The sequence below is a fragment of the Neopsephotus bourkii genome, unplaced genomic scaffold (assembly GCF_033783945.1).
Source record: "Neopsephotus bourkii isolate Nb327-2 ecotype Australia unplaced genomic scaffold, CSIRO-AGI_Nbou_v1 NB_593, whole genome shotgun sequence".
In the NCBI taxonomy this organism is placed as follows: domain Eukaryota; kingdom Metazoa; phylum Chordata; class Aves; order Psittaciformes; family Psittacidae; genus Neopsephotus; species Neopsephotus bourkii.
The window spans coordinates 69,123-86,403 of NW_026901094.1; the positions used below are offsets into that span (position 1 = coordinate 69,123).

A 17,281-nucleotide genomic window follows, 5' to 3' on the forward strand; every position below is an offset into this window, starting at 1 on the left:
ATTCCCACACCTTGCAACCCAGCACAAGTGGCTGCCATTTCTTGTCCTTCAGAGACCAATTACTGCAGGTGAAGTCAGGCACAGAAGCACCGTTGCTAGGAGTGGGAAATGGGGACTGGGGCTGGATGCAGCCTTTGAGAGTGGCAAGATGCAGAGATCTGGGTTGACCCTTTGTAAGCCTTATAGAATGGAAACCTTGGGGCAGATTGAAAATGGCACGTTTGGTAGCTGCCCCACTCAAGTCTCATCTATCTGATGTCTTACAGATGTGAAGGGTGATGTCCAGATGGGGCCCTGAGATGGTAGCGCTTGTGCAGAACCCTCCAGGTTCTGATACAGTGTGGAAGAGGGATGCTGTGGATGATTTGTATAACACTAAGCTCCTCCATACTTTATTCTTGTGGTCTTTAAGTCCTGTAGTAGTATTTCACATCCATTATAGGCTTTTAGCCCCATGACTTACATGGCAGGTGCCTGTCTATTCAGCCAAGCATTCCAGCTGGTGGGTATCTTCCCTAACAGTCTGGGATGCACATTCCTCCTGCAGGTACCCAAGAATCCACTGGAAAACAAACCTGGCTCTTGGAGAAGCAACAGAAGCAGAGTCTTCTATGGCAAGATAACTGCTGTGGAAAGAGGATTCAGTGAAACTCCTGGTGAGGTTAGCACCAAATCTGTTTTTATCTTCCTTGTATACAAGTGGGTTTCTGCTGAGTACACAGCATGTGGGAAGGCATCTGTCATTTTGTCAGCAGCTCTCTTCCACTTTCAAAGCTGGATTAACACTGCTTGTACTTGTAGTTCAAATGTTATGGAAGGAAAATGCTGGTATTGGAGGTGGCAAAGATGGTCCATGCCATCCAGTGCTGATGCTCAGCAGCCCTGCTGAAGGTCCTGAACACATAACAGAGCAAAATAGTTCTTAGTGAAGTAGCTTCCCTTTGTCCCAAGATGGAAACCTGTCAGAATCCAGGCAGTCACTGGAATTAATTACAGGTAATAAAAGATAGGCTTAACTAAATGCATTCACCTTGGTGTATTAGGCTTCTGTTGCACCAGATGTGCTTATACAGTGATGGTGTGGCTTGTATTCTTTTCATGGCCCTGCCCCTCTGCTTTAGAAGGGAAAAGGAAGCTATGTCTATATTAGACATAGAAAGTGTCTAATAAAGCAAAAGTGGCCACCATGGAGAAAGGGTGTCACAGCATCCTTCTCCTGCCTGGTTTTGTCTGTCTCCTCTCTTAGCATCGCTTCCCCTGGCTGTAAACACACTCTGGATTTTGCTCTCTGTGTCTGTATCCCAACTTGTGTCTTGAGAAAAGGCCTTCCAGCTTTGTTCATGTAATTACAGTGCAGCAAGAACAGGCTGGGAGAGAAGCACCGTAATTAGGAGGTTTTTCAAAGACACATTTCCTGTGCTGACTTTCTGATCTCCCGCTAGCGCTGCCACTGCTGTCTCATGGATAATACCTGCCTCCTGTCTGTCCTGAACGCCACTGATGAGGCCAGCTGTCAGGAAGGCACAGTTTGCCTCCTTTTTCCTTTGTAAAAAGCCTTCCTTCCCCCCTTTGCTTGTTCCCCTGCTCCTTTCCCTGATGGTGCTGTCAAACGCAGCTCAGTGTGAGGCGACAGTGCGCTGTGCCGCCGTGGCACTTTTCATCTCAAGCTGTAAAGTTCACTGCAAACGCTGAGCACGAACTTGCTGTGCTTTAGTTTTGTTCACTTTCTGGCTGGGCAGACTCATGGGTTTGGGTTTAAATTAGGGCTACTGAGAACCTCCTTAAGGGTTTGTTCTTCAGCTGCAGCTTTGGAAGCTTTAGATGCAGTTCTCTGTCTCCACAGCTACTGCTTGGGGGTGAGGGGTGTGGACACCCTGGAGAGCCCCAGTGCTAAGACACTGTCCCCACAGCATCTCCCTGAAGGTGCTCCTTCATGTGGCAGACAAAGATCACTGTAGCTTTTACAGCAGTTTCCAACACAGGACAGGAAGTATCCAGTGGAGTCTGGAACCAAACCCAGGTCTAAGCAATTCCCTGTATTTATACACGTATACATACACATACACATATACATACCTAAGCTATGTTCCAGGTTTCTAGAATGGTAAATCCATGTAATGACAAGAAATAGAGTGAGCTTTTGCTCAAGTCTTTGGGTCAGGTTGATCTTTGGGATTTATAAAGCTGCTGTGCCATTTCCCATCTAATGATGAACTCTTTCGATGCTCTGATTAACCTAAAAATAACTCTTTCTGTCTACTCCTCCTTTAATACATCCTTTTGCTCTAGCAGCACACAGACTGAAAGGTCACATAGCCACTTCCTTGTACAGAGGGTCTGGTTTTTCCAATCCAGATTATCCTTTCAGAAGATAACCAGGGCACTGGTGTTGCTTTCCAGGAAGACCCCAGCAATCCTTGCACCCCACTGCTGTCTGATTAAATGAAGTTATAAATGGTTCAAATAACCAAAGAAACGAAGGGATGACAGCTCAGTGTAGATAAAAGTGTATGTTCCATAAGGAATAGTATTAAGGCCAGGTTGGATGGGGCTTTGAGCAACCTGCTCTAGTGGAAGGTGTCCCTGCCTGTGGCAGGGGTTTGGAACTGGATGAGCTTTAAGGTCCTTTCCAACCCAAACCATTCCATGACTCTATGAATCTGTGGTTCTATGATTCCCCACCTTGGAGCAGGAAGGAAAACCATCCTGAAGTGCTTATCTTGTTAGCCAAAAAGCTTTTCTTCCTAACCTAATTTTACCATCCAACACTCAAGTAAGGCCCTGTGGAAGGGTCACTGTGCAGCAGTGTCCTGCTGCTGAGTCTGTGGTGATCATTTGTGGGGTTTTTCCTCTCCAGTGTCCTAGGATCTGCTCAGTTGAGTCAGTCTGTTGTGTTCTCACTGTTGTACCATTTGGTATTCAAATACATGCAGTCAGTGAAGCAGCGCTCCCTCTCCTCATCTGAATTACCCATGCAAAGTTGATGTGGTTTTGAAATGTCATTTAACTCACTGGCTTGTTGCCTGTCCAGAAGATCTGATGGAGCTGCAGTGCTGCTGCTGGAGTTGTACCACAAGCTCTCATTTCATAGGATTCATCCACACTTCACCTGGGGAGGAAGCAGGAGCTGGTCACGATTCTTGCCATCCTCTGTTTTCACTGTGTAGCATGTTTATAGCTGTGAGTTTGCTCTTTCTAGCCCTTCCAACACCCTACAAAACACCATGTCACCCTCCAGCCCCTTCTGCTCCCAGGTAGGTGATTCTGTTCTGTTCACCCTCTCTGTCTATGAGCTTGTCTGGGGAAACCAGTGTATTTGTATCACAGGAAGGAAACCCCATCACATCCACCTTCCTTTTGTGTTTGCTCACATAATCTTCCAGTTACTCAGGCCTTGGCACCAGCCTTTGAAAGAGCTCACATCTGCTGCTGGAAACAAGATAAGTGCTCGCAGGCACTGAAATGTGCTTGGCTACTTGACATCTATCATGTCCCTGCCTGCCTAGGGGGGATGCATCTCACAGGCAGGGACTGTCTTGCAGCATTACAGAATTGATTTCACTTACCCAGGCCTCCTATAGATAGAAAACAGATGCAGTTGCCAGCAACACAGGTAGGAGCAGGTAAACAGATGTGAGTATCAGAGATAAAAGGTGGTTTCAATTTAATAGCTGGACAGTTGGTTGGAGTTGGAACAATCCCAGTGGAAATAATCTCCTCTGTGCAAACCAAGTCTACAAATGAGGATGATTTGTAGCTGACAGTGGCCCCAGTGCAGCACATCTCTGCTCAGGGTTTGTGTCAGAGAAGGGATTTCCTGCTGTGGTGGCATGTCTGTGCTGGGGACAGCATTCCCGAGTGGTGCTGCTGGGATAGACCTGCCTAGGAGAGCAGCAAAGCTGAGACACTGCAAAGTGTTCCCTGGGAACCCCACACACTGATTCACAAGGCTGTTAATCCCTGGATGACTGCACACAGTATCCCAAGGGTCAGCATCCTGCGCTATGGGCCTTCTCTCCTACAGGGATCCGATGGCTGCTTTGCTATCACTGCCCCTCCAGATAACCCCAGAGCTCAAAGCTTTGCCAGCTAATGGGGTGCACCATTTGCTGCCATGAGGTAATGCTGATGTCTTCTCCTTTGCATGTATTTGGTATGCACAAGGTGGTAACGCGACTGTCTTTGTGCAGGCCTGGCATCTCCTTTGCAGTCTCCTGTTTGCCATCACCCACATCCTCACCTCTTGTGATTTGAATGAGTAATTCCTGACATTTGTTTTTGGGCAGGTGGCTCTGACACACCCTGACTCCTACATTCAAGCACAGGAAGGGACAGGGACAACACCTCATTTCATGGAGCTGAACGGGAGCACCATCCCATCAGGTACATGCACCAAAGACACTGCCCAGGAGCCTGAAGGGACACGTGCAATAGAGAAGGTGGATTGCTATGGAAGGAATAGGGCTTCCACAGTCTTTGTTTCTCCATTAAAGGCAGGTTCAGATCCAAACTCAGACTCTTGACAACTTAGGTGAAGTCTTGGTACAAAACAGCATCTGGGTTTGGTGTTCCTCAGTATTCACAACTCAGACCCTCTGCCTGTGTCACATGAATAGCAAAGGTGCTTGGCATCTTTGGGCTGAAGTTGTGTGGGTTCTTTGAGTAATTCCAACTGAATCCCAAGTCTTTGAGCACACAAGGAGGTGACCAAGCACTGTGAATGGTCTATTCCATACCATGGATGCTCCCAAGTCTAACAGATGTGTGTTTCTTAGAGCAAAATGCTACCCTGGATTACAGTAACCCACGACTGACCCTTACAGAAACTGTCTCTGTGCTGCATGCTCACAGAGTAATGTTGTTTAGACATTGGAAAAGCACATCCCAGAATCTAATTTTAACAGAATCTCTTTGGTTCCTATGTGTGTTACTAGTCAATTGGTTTTTACATACCCTTCTGTTACATCCTATCCCATTTCTGTGATGAGGACTTCTTCATAGGCCAGGTTCTGTGCATTGCTCAGGGTGTTCCCGTTCTGCCTGGAAGTGATGACTATTCCATGGCTTTTTGTCCGTGCACCTGACTGCTCTGTCAGTGCAGAAGGTGGATGTGGATCTTCTATACACTGACAAGGTCTTGGGGAATGCTGGCTCTGAGCCATAAAGCAGGTGAGCATTGTGGTTTCTGGACCAGCCCTAAAACAAGGAGAGAAACCATAAGATCTACTCATTGCCCTTGGTGCTAGCACAGTTCCAGCTTGGCTCAGCCACACACAGGAAGCTTAAATGAGGCCACTCATTACTGTTGTAGACCAAAGGGCTTCTTCAAAGCTAACTAAGTGGAGAGTCTGCCCCCAACAGACACCAGCACATGCAATACCCCAGCATGAAGGCACCTTTCTTCACCCAAGACTGGGAAATCAAACGCTCTGTGTGTGTATTCAGCCCAACCCAGGGAAATAACTCGGACACAACAAAGCAGCAGCATTGCCTGTGCAATAAGGCAAAGAAGATAACAGTTTTTGCCAGTTCTGAAGGGTTTCTCAGCAATCAGTGCTAAATGCAGCTGATGCTTGCTGTTCAAAGCATGAGGTTAATCAGTGTCAGATCTGGGTTTGTTCCGTAGGAATCTGTTGCTTTAAACAAGTCTGTTGTATCAGACTTGGGTAAAAATATACCAGGAAACAACCAGGAAGACAATCTCCTGTTTGCTCAGCATGGATTTCTGTGTCAGAGTTGATGGGTTTCATGTTTTAAGCCAGAATTAAGGCTATTTCTTTGGTGGTTTTGCCTCATCATTGTAGGACCAAAGCTTTGAATGTACCAGTGACAGTTTTTAGCTCTTTTGCAAGGGGAGAACCAAGGTGTATTCCCATCATGTAACGACCACTGTAAGATGGAGTGCAACCAAAGTCTCTGTCATCTGGCAATGTAGATCAAAAGCTTTGAGTAGATTCTCAAGGAGGAAAGATGTTGTTTCTTTCTCTCCTTAAGAGTTACAGGTAGGAAATACACCAAGAAATGCAGTTGTCTGTTTTGGGGTATGAACCAAGGTTCAACTGCACACAGAACATTTGCTTACCCACAAGGATTTGAGGTAGTTGGCATGTCAGTGATACACAGCAGGCTAGGATATACTGCCAGTGGAAATGAGGATGGGAGAGAAAGGCTGAAGCCAAGCCTCTGTTTCTCCAAATGGCATCTCTTCCTATAAGGGCTTTAAAAGCTCCACGGTACAATCCCTAAGGAAACAATGCAATACCAGTATCAAAGCCATTTCCTGCCTGGATACTGTGTGCACACTTAGAACTACCCTGCTCCAAGCTGGGGAGAGCAGGATGCTGTTTGTGGGCCTGGGGATGGAGGAGAGGAAGGCTCAGCAGGGCTTTGAACTTCACAGGAAGGATTCCAAAGTGCCGTGAAGGATGGAGCAATGCTATGGCTCACAGCCTTGAAGTGAATGCCCTGGAAGGAAGTGGCCAGTGGAAGTCATACCAAAGCTGGGCAATGACTTCAGGTCCTTTGCAAGCATAAGCATCCTATGGTTCTATGAGCTCAATGAGCCTAAACATGCCTTCATGAAGTTGGTGATCAAATCCCTGCTCATTCTCAGTGTGAACAGGACTGAGTGCAGTAACGTAGCAAACACCATCTGAAGTGAGTGAGCTTTCAGATGGGTGGGTTCTTTTTGCCACTAGTCTAAATATTGGCTCTTTTATGGCACATCCAGCCTGGTTTCTGGTGTTTTTATGATGTATCCTGGGACTCACACTTGACTCTGCACCAGATCCTGCTCCCTGGGGTTGGTGTGTCCCTGCTCGCGCTGTAACCTGGGGTTTGCCTGCTTTTAGGAGTGAAAATTGCACCCATTGTTCTCAGCTTTGTGGGTGTTTGTGCTGTAATTCACTGACTGGATCTGCAGCAAACCTGTTTTGGAGTGCAGCTCTAACGTGGGAGCCTGTTCAAAAGGCAAGGTGTGTCTGGCTGATTAGCTGAGCTGGAGTCACCTGACCCTGAACAAATAGTTCCTGACCTGAATTTAATGTTAGCTTTATTTACTTAATATAGTAACGTTACAACTGGGCTGCAGCCAGCTGTATCCTTAACCATTTCCTCTCCTGGCTGTGTGCTTTCACAGAGGACCTCACAAAGCCAACACTGAGTCGTGCTGTGGATCCATCTTGCACCGAGGTCATCTCCCCGCTGTGGATGCATCAGCTTCCTCAGTGCAGCACTGGGAGAAGCAGGGACATTGAAGGTGTTACAACACGCACTGCAGTGTGATGGGAGGGGAAGGAAGCAGCTCGGGCCGGTGAGGTGTGCTGTGTGCTGGTGATTCAGAGCAGTGCACAGCCAGTTGGGAGGCAGCACTAAAGAGTGCTGACTCTCCCGTTCATGCTCACTCCTGGCACAGGGTGATGGTGAAGTCAGGGCTGTGTTAGCACTGTCACGCGATGCCAACAGGGAGGTTCTGCTCCATAAGAGACTGCTGCCAGTGTGGGTTAGAATTGAAACCAGCTCTGTGGAGGCAGAGATGTTGTCAGGGCTGATTCGTTGCCCAAGAGGTTCCTGATTGCATGTTAAGCAGGTCTGAGGGGAAAGGGAATACTGTTTGTTCTAACAGAGATAGAGTTTGTGGGCAGGAAGAAGAAAACTGGATTAATGATCCGAGGTTCCTTGGAGGCTGGGAAAGCATCACTGCTGCTAGTTCTTGAAAGGCATGATAGGCAAATAGCGTGTAAGCCATAGAATCATGGATTGGGTTGGAAAGGACCTTAAAGCTCATCCCGTTCCAATCCCCTACCTCAGCACCCTCACAGGGAAGAACTTCTGCCTAAGAGCTCATCTCAGTTCAACGTGTGCTGTAGTGTTTGGAAAAGTCCATTGCAGTAAAATAATGTGGTATTCTCAGCTGTTGCCTTTATTTAGACTGTGGTACTGTGGTACATCCACAGAGCCTTGTGGCTGCTCTAGTTCTGTGGGTGACTGGACCAGCCCATGGTCTGTACCAGCCCAACTGCTCTTCACTATCAGCCACGCTAAACTCCTGTTCTAACAACTCAGCACAAGGAACTGGTTCACATCAGCCACCAAAACACCTGACAACCCAACACCCAGCATGAGTCAGTGCTGCACACTACCTATGCCTGCACAGCTATGAAAGACAGTGCTTGTGTCCCACTGTGTTTGCTCTTGTGATTAGATCAGAGCTTTGTGTGGGGTCTGTCTGGAAAACCTTTAGGGTTTTTAGGGGGCTGGTGGCACCTGCAGATTCCTGCTGCTGAGACAAGCACAGTCACATTTGGGGAAGCAGTGTGATAGATGAGCGCTGCTGGACCCATCTTCTCTAGGGCTAGGAATAATGCAAGAAGATAGTGGTTTTGCCATGGCCTTCTTTGGTATTGCCTGGCCATGATCCATGGATTAACTATCAGAGCTTCCCAAAGCAGCTCAAACATCACTTCATTTGGGAAATCCTCGTGTTAAGAACAAAGGGCTGTGTAAGGATAAACTGCAAAGAGGGAAAGAGCATGAAATCAACTGCATGTAGAAGCATTTAACAGGGCTGCCGTGTTTAACATCAGCCAAGTGCCTGGCTCCATTTACCTGTCTGGGACACAGGAGCCGTTGCTGGACCTGCCTGAATGTCCTGGAGATTAACAGGGTAGGAAAACACCTGCTTCCACTGAACTGATCCGAGAGGAGACAAAGGGCCAGAAAAGCGATGGCCCCAGCCACACAGGGCTGGATGAAAGCTAATCTGTACTTGCAGCTTGGCAGTTGGCAGCCACAACCCCTCATTTAAAGGCAGTGAGAGTCCCAGTTCTTTAGATCTGAAGCCTCGCTGCTCTGAAGATGAAAGACTTTGTTCCATACCCCTAAACCCTCTTCCTTTTCCCTCTTTCTGTTCGCTCAGCTGTGTCCAAATGGGGACAGATGCAGATGAGAGTTCAGCACACCCAGATGCCAAACTGCTGCCCTCTGTAACAGGCAGGCAACTGAGCCAGCAGGAAAGGGTAGAAACCTTCTGGTCATTGCTTAGGAGCTCAGTGACACCCTTTAGTTTTACCCCGGAGGAAGATGGGGTTGATTGGGAATCACTGATGACCACAGTACAGGCTTCAGTTCAGATATGAGATAGAAACTCTGGTGATGGGAAAGAGGGAATGTGGTGCTTTCAGTGATCAGTGAGGGCTGTTCTCAGCACCTCTGCAAGCAGTGGTCTCCAGGAAGGTCTTTTAAGTTGGATTCTCAAATATTATGTGCTCAAGACCATTTAAAAGGTGAGCAGAAAGGTCAGACAAGCATCACTGGAGGCTCAGTGTCACTGCCTGACCCTGAGCTCTGTTTCATTCAGAAACTGGACTTAGCATCCACTGTCATTAGGCTCCTTTCCCCTCTGTTTGCTGGGATTGGAAGGGAAACTGTTCTTCCAGCTGTTAACACAGACACACACACTGCAAACCAGGCCCCTTCACGGATGCTGTGCACAGATTAATGGGACACCAATGGCCTCTCCTGGGGCTCTTCAATGTCATGTTTCTGTGTGTATGTGTGTGTAATCTTACCTTTCCCTTGTTCACCAGCTTGTGCCCTATGGAAACACAACGGCAGCCTGGCAGATGGGATGTCTGGAGTCAGATTGGGATGCCTGCAGAGAGGGGAGGGAAGACAAGGTAAGGCTTGGAAGGTTGTAAAACTTTCTTTTGTGTTCAAATAACCACAGATGAGTCTCTCTTACCTGCTCACCGCTCGTGTCACCTTCAGAGCAGTAAGGAAACAGTGGAATGGACTTGTGACCTTACACACTACCACTGGCTAAACATGTTTGAGCTGTGTGATTGCAATGCGAGCCACCCCTCCGGGTTATTGTACCTCTGCAAAGGCTGCAGAGAGCAATATACTTCTCCCCTCCTCCTTTTGCTTGCTTAACTTGTTAAGACATGGAAGGTTACTCCTGCTATGACTCCTCTTCCTGACCTGGCAGGTGGTGCCTTGTACTGAACTTTGCTCTCACAAACACGGTTGGGTTTCACATATCAGCCACCCATTGGGTGGACTCACCCATGTGCACTGGATTTAGTCATTCTCCATGTGCTCTGTGGTTGTCTCAGGGCTGGCTTAAGGAGCTCTGTGGAGTGCAAGGGGGTTGCTACACAGAGATGAGGGCTGAGGATTCCACATGTTTAATCTCATGCCTTTAACTATAGGGATTGTGCAATGGGTTGCTGAGTACAGGTAAGGAGATGATAAAGATTGAGGGGATGCAGGAAGTGGTACTAATGGCTATCGCCCTTGGATGAAAGAAATAACCAGCTTTATGGGTCTGCATTGATGTGACCCCTTACTGCAGAGCTGCTCCAGGAGCAATGAATTGTAATGCTGGATCAGAAGGCCAATGTCCTTTGTAGCCTGGTTTGAAGATCTGCTCAACAGGAGCTTGTTGAGGAATGGCTGTGAAATGAGCTGCTGACAAACATCTCCTATGTTTGGTTTTTGACACAAGAAACACTGCATTTGAACTGTGTGACAAGGTTTGCATCCTTTCTTCCTGTATCCACTCCAAAGCCATGGGCACATCCAGGGCTTCCTTTTGATCATTTTTTTGCTACCAACCTTTTGGTGTCAGTGACATCCTGCGGTGTGGTTACACGTGAACTGCACCTGGTTTGGGTCTTGGTTTTATTCCTTCCTTCTTCACAGTTGATTATCCAAATCTTTAACACTTAATCACTCTATATTGTATGTCTGTCCCCACATTATTGTATTGTGGAAGTGGAATTAGCTACACCGCTGGGTACCGCTCACTGAGCATCCCAGGACACACATTTAACAACACTCATCCTCTTAACCCCAACCTGTTGTATATCTGTATTCCTCCAGTTAAATCCTGCAGGTTTTGCCTAACTGCCATTTGGGAAAGATTCCTGTTCACTTGAGCTACCTGCATTAACCTGAGGAGGGATTATTAACGTAGGGATTTGGCTTGCTGGTGAGTGTTGATGGGCCAGATAGAGCTGAACTGATTTGATAACCCCAAAAATGAACGTTTCAGTGTAATAAGTCACACATTCATCTTTTCAAAGGTGCAAAATACACCATGTTTTTTGTGCTGTGCTTCAGGGAGCTTTATCAAGTGCAGAACCCACACTTGGAGCATAAATCTATCAGTGCAGTATATGAATGAAATCTCAAAGCTTGGTGCATGAAGATCATTTATGATTAAGGAATTATGATTAAGCCCTTAAGGAATCTCACCTCTGCAAATGGCAGAAAAAGCTTTGTTTGCTATTGCTGCATTGTAAAAGGAACTCGACTGAGCAGATCATTAAAGGCACCAGTAGGTATTGCACAGCTTAGTCCTCTGCTGTGTTATAGGAATCCCATTAAACTCTGCTGCTTAATGCTCTTGCTCTGTAAATCATGTATTGAAAACCTGGGTGCTTCTGACCCCAGCACAAGTGACAGTAAACTCCAACTGCAAACTCTGTGACCCCGTGCAGAGAAACCAGGTTTGCAACTAAAGGTTTCCAAGGTCTCTCTTGAGTTAGCTCTGAGGATAAGTTGGGCCTTGGGGGACTCCTTCTGCCAGCTGGGCTAATGAACGTGATCATTTGTTGTTTCATTAGCTGCATCTTTCATGGGAAATGCGGGTGCTTTTCCTCCATAACAAGGAGGAAACATTTTCCTTGTTTTTCTTTTTCAGGGCACTGAGGAGAATGTTCAGAAAACCTCCTTGAAAAAGGATGAAAATGGGGTTTGGAATCCCACAGCCTTAATTCTGGTTTCCTTTACTCTAAACACTGTTAGTAAGCACACTTGGAGCTGAGCATCGGTTCTGCCTGAACCCCTCTTCCACATCCCTTCAGAGTAGGTTATCTCACTGAAGAGATCCCACCTGACAACATCTAAGAAGCATTTTGTGTAGGAAGGAAGAGTTTCTACCTCCTAGATTAATCCAGGAGTAAATACCACAAAGGTCTGGGCTGAAGTGGCCTGTAATCATTGGAATCTCAATCCTGGTGCCTGTGAATAGACCTTTGTAAGCCTCTGCTTTTATCAGCCTGTATATTGGGAGACCTGAGTTCTGGTTGGAGATTTTATGGCTTTCTGAGGCATTTTGTGTGTCGTCACTGCATGGGGATGGGATTCAAGCTGCTGCTAAGTTTTTGTGTGAATTTACCAGCAAAACTGTGTGGATGTCCTTCAGCAGGTCCTTGCCTCTCTTTGTGCCTTATGTTGTCCCTGTATATTGCATAGAATCATGGAATGGTTGGAAGGGAGCTTAAAGCTCACCCATTTCCAACCCCCTGCCACGAACAGGGACACCTTCCACTAGAGCAGCTTGCTCCAAGGCCCAGTGCCCAACCTGGCCTTGAACAGCGCCAGGGATGGGGCAGCCTGTTCCATCAGTAAAGAGCTTCCTTATATCCAGCCTAAATCCCCCTGTTTCACTTTAACCCCATCACCTCTCATCATTTTTCTTTGGAAAAGCCATTGTCAACCCACCAACGTCCCTGTCGCGGGTCAGATGACCTGGAAGAGTTCCCATTAATAACCTAATCTCTGTTTCAACAGGAACCACATTCTGCTTGGCTGAACAGTCAGTTGGGTTAAAAACACCACCTCGGCCGCACGGCATTCCTGATGGCGTATGGGAATTGCTTTGCAATGGAAGAGTGCCTGGAGGTCAACTTGAAGGCAAGAGAAGAACACCCCTTCACCATCAACTTGACTGCCTGTAGCCTCCCCTCTTCAGCACACCTTAAGTGTGTATCCACGCTGTTGAATCCTAACATCAAACCTGCATCCAACAGGAATTCCACCTTTGTTGCGCCGGAGCCGGTTTCGCCCCGGCCGCTCCCAAATCCCGAGGACACACCTGTTAATAGCTAGAGGGAAGGAGATTGGTTGGGTGGAAGGAATGCACCTGCGCAGGGAGGGGTGAAGGACTACATGTAAGACGAGCCCCAGACACCCGCCGTCTCTTCTCAATTCCAGCTTCAACAAGCCACAGCGCTCTGGGGCTGCGAAGGGAACGCCACGCGCCTTTTCCTCCTTTGCTTTCCCCTGTTTGGGCTGAAGCTCTTTGTTTCGGGCTCTAACGCATCTCAGGCACGTGTTGCTTTCTTTCCAGGTACACTTCTATTTTTGCCTCCCTTTGTTGACCACGAAGAGCAATTTCGCTCCAAGTTCGTCTGTTCCAGGACACGGGAAGATGGGAAGAGGGAAAACCCTTCTTGTGCGCGCTCTCCTGCCGTTCCTTTTTGTTACCTGCTTTGAAGCTGTCTTTGGTTTGGGAGAAGGTGGCTGTGCTTCCTGCACTGAAGTTGCTTTGCGTGTGTGTGTGGTCATGGTCCTGGTAAGCCAGAGTGTCCAGGTTTAAAACTAGCCTGAAGAATGACTTCTTTAATGCCTTTTGTAACTTGCTCATCGATATTCTCCTCTCAACTGTAACTTTCTATAGGACTCTATCCCCTTTTCCCCTTCCTCCTCCTTTCCCCAGGTAGATTAAAGAGGGTTTTGTTGTACGTATCAGGTTTTGTCTGCTCAGAGTTAGGGGGGAGGGGAGCTGGGTGCATGAATTCAAACGTTCCTTTTACAACTAGCCAAACCAGTCAGGGCAGGTAAAAGCAGAACCAAGAGGCTGAATAGGAGGGAGCCAGTGGGGGAAAGCTCGTTTCACCGGGATGTCATGGGGAGCTCGGAGAAAGAGAGCTCCTTGGAAAGGCTTGAATGTGACTAAAACGGAATGGGGGGGACACTGAAGAGGGCTCCTTGTGTTATAGCAAGGCTCCAGCTTCAGCACTAACAGTCGCATTTCTCAATGCGAGCATGCCCTGGGCTCCTTGGATGTCTGTGTAATGATTGCCATTCCCCAGTTAGTTTTTAAATGAACTGCCATTTTAACTCATTGCCCTGCAGCTGCAGGCACCACATCCTCCAGGTTTAGTTTTTCTATCACTTTGGAGCCCCAATGAATCCCTTGCTGCAAGTGAAGGGAACAGATTTGGAACGGTTCGGAGCACACTGGGTCAAGTGGAGCGGTGGCAGGGGAAGCTCTTGTTCTGTTTCAGCCCTCGGTTTCCGCTCAGGGCACCGAGGAGCCATTTTGGGTTCGTTTTGTTTATTCCTTTCTTACCCGAGGCTTTCTTTTGTGCATGACAAAGTGAGCATAATTAAAGCTTCTCCTCCTTCTGGGGTTCGTTCGCTCTCGTTCAGGAGCTTCCCTTTGCCAGCTGGGACCAGCCTCTACTTGCACTGGGCTAGCTGGGCACCAAAGAGACAGAGAGAAGACAAAACAAAGTGGTTTGCTTCGTATTTGAAGTGTGAAGTTTAGGGGCGGGTTGGAGGCAGTCCCTGGGCTGCTTTCTCAAGCAGGGAGATCGAGGCACCTAAAGAGCCCCATCTTGCCTGTTCCAGTTCGGTCGGGAGGCGATAGCGTTGGGGAGATCGTGTTGGATGAGGTGTTTTGTAAGCAAGCTGCCTGCTTGGCTAATTCCCGATGCAGGAAGAGGCACTGGGCTTTGTAGACACTGAGGGAGGCAGCAGAAAGTGTTTGCTCACTGCTTCCCTCCACCCCTTCAGTAAAACTCCCTTCTGGAAGGTTCTGTGGGGCACAAAGCTCCAAAGAATTCCAGCTTTGAGCTAAAATCCGTGCAGAGCATCCAGCTTCTCACATCGAAACGCTCTTCGTTTCGCTTCGGCTCGAGGAGGTGGTTTATAGCCCTTTACTGAAGGGGTTTGTGAGGAATGCTTTAATCCTGGTGGTTGATTTCACTTCAGTGGGGTGAATTCTGCACGGTTCCTTTCTTCTTTTAATTGCAAGTATTGAAATCCGGCAGATTTAGCTTTTCATTGAAAAATACTATGATTTAAACATGGTTTTGCTTTATTCCAGACTCCTCTCTAACCTATGCTTGTTTCAGTCTCCTAGAACAGCATTCACATCAATAGTAGCGCGCTGTCCTACCTGCGAGCAAACGCAATACTCAGGCCACGTAAAAGCTTGTGTTGGCACGACTAAACATTGAGTTTTGCCTTTGCACGTCCAGGAACGGGCTTTTGGATTGGTTTTGATGGCCCTTCTTCACTTGAACTTGCGTGGCAGCTTGCAGATGTGGGTGCTCCCCAGAGCTGGAGGTGTTACACGGCAAGGGTTTGCTTTGTGCGTGTCTAAATCCCTCTCCAAACTCATGCATTTAACTGTTGGGTTATCATCGTCATCAGTTATCAGTGAATGAGCATTTGGGCTGCTCATAAAGTGTTACAGAATTGGAGAACAGAGGGGTGTAGGAGAGATCCTGTGAATGCAGGGGTTTGGAAGCCGTGAGCTCTTCCCTTTCCGCACAGGCATTCCTCTGAGGAGTTAACTTACTCGCAGTAGTAGTCATGGACACAGCCTTGGCTGGTTTCATACACTGCAGGGGAGATAAGAATCAGGGCTTGGAAAGCTGGTGTCTTACAGAAGCCCCTGAGCTCAGGGGGTGCCCGGTGTGGGACTCTAAGTGCACTAACACAGCGATGCTGGTGGGTCTTGCGAATGGAGCAGGGGCTGAGTTACTCTTTCTGCTCGTTGTACTGGGCAGTGCTGGGCTGAGTTTAACACTGTCAGTGAATGAGCTCAGGAGTGTGAGGCCACTGACCCGGTGACACAGTTTTCCTGCTGTATTTTGCTATATAAAAACTGAGCAGAGTTTCTTTATGCCAGAAAGATGAGGGAAAACCTTCCTGAAACACGGCTTTCAGTTTAATCGGCTCTAAATCAGTGAAAGGACACATTCAAATACACAGCAGTTCATGACTGTGTTTGAAAACTGGTTTAATGGGATATTCATAAAGCTTTAAAAGTCCTCTGAGGCTTCCCCTATTCTGGGATGGTTTAAATGTGTAGGAAATGGGGTTTCTTGTGTCCTTGGTCTAAAAATCACGGAGGAAGCTAAAGGGATAACTTTCTTTTCCTACCATAAAGGCACCTAATGGGATTTGGAATGCCAAGGTGCAGACTGGACATAAGAGATACCTGCCATCAGCTGTCCCCTTGTGAAAACATCTTGTTTGCAAACCAAGTTAATGACGATGTTCTCGCCCTATTTTGGCCAGGGGAAAGTGCCCCAGGAAATCCCCTTTTACACTGGGGATGCACCTTTCACTTTAATGAGGTTCTCTTTAAATGGCTCAGTCCTTAGAGCCCGGGAAGTCAGTTTTAGGGCCTTACTTTTGTTTAATCCCAGGATCAGTAAGCAGCTGAGCTCTGGAACAGACCTCAGTGTGTGCATTGATGCTTTGAAGCTTTCAAATCAGCCTGCCTGGCCTTTCAAACTGCAGCTATAGCTGATGGAGCTCCAAGATATAAAGGCTTGAGTTTCACGTGCTTTGTTCTTTTCATCGCCATTGACTATTGATTAAGGCTCAGCCCTGCAGGTTAACTAACAAGTGGTTTCCCCCCCTGCACTGGAGCTCCATTCTCCTTCAGACCTGCAGCTACCTGGGTGCAAACGGGCATCCCGGTATTCCCACTTGCAGGATAATTGATACCCCATTGTTTTCAGGCTGCAGGAACTTTGTACTTGAGAAGGGAATGGGGGAGGCACGTAAGGAAGTAGAAGAGGGGAGGAGAAGGAAAGGTGCAAAGCTAATGGGGGTGGGGTTCACTTCAGTTCCTTGTTTTCCACCCCTCTTCAGCCACTCTTTCCCTTTTTCCCCAAGGCCTGAGCATTGGGACTAATGGTGATGATTAACTAAATGAAGTCGGTAACCTGGGTGACCATTGGGCTGGTTTTGTATTTCATGGGTACCGACCAGCCTGAGCCAAGCACATTAGTGAGGGCTGGGGAGGTGAGATGGGGCTTTTGGGGGGGTTTCTTTGCACTGTGGTGTTTTACTTTGCATTGTGTGCCTTGATGTTTCACAACGGTAAGATCAACGCCACCTTCTTCCATGTCTCCCTCCTCCTCCTGTCCTTTTCATTCCTTCTCTTCCTGGCTTACCACTTGGGAATGATTCTGTATATGACTGAAGTGTGTTTTCCCCCTGTTTGTTGGCCTACCTGTAAAATGCTGCCTTGGGAAGCAGAGAGAAAGGAGGTGAAAGGAAGGATTTATTCCTCAATCTATCAGCTACGTGCTATCAGCTTGGAGATTGGATTTTTTATGGTATATAACTTAGACTTGTCCTGTTTCTGCCAGAGTAACTTAAAAGCATTTAATTGCTTCACTTACGTGCTAGCACCTCACTCGTATGGAGTGTTCTAACAGCAAGTGCCATCTTCTATGGCACC

General features: G+C 47.5%; 1 long non-coding RNA gene across 2 annotated transcripts in view; it reads left to right on the forward strand.

Moving 5' to 3' along the window:
- LOC133211275 (uncharacterized) overlaps positions 1 to 17,281 on the forward strand; it is a 44,538-nt gene that overhangs the window by 19,116 nt on the left and 8,141 nt on the right. The window contains exons 1-3 of one of the 2 annotated variants that reach the window (XR_009725169.1): positions 546 to 661; positions 9,588 to 9,677; positions 12,580 to 13,363. This is a non-coding gene — a long non-coding RNA (uncharacterized LOC133211275). Of the gene's footprint in view, positions 1 to 545; positions 662 to 9,587; positions 9,678 to 12,579; positions 13,364 to 17,281 lie in introns of those variants that run through there. The other variant, XR_009725170.1, reaches the window with a different exon arrangement.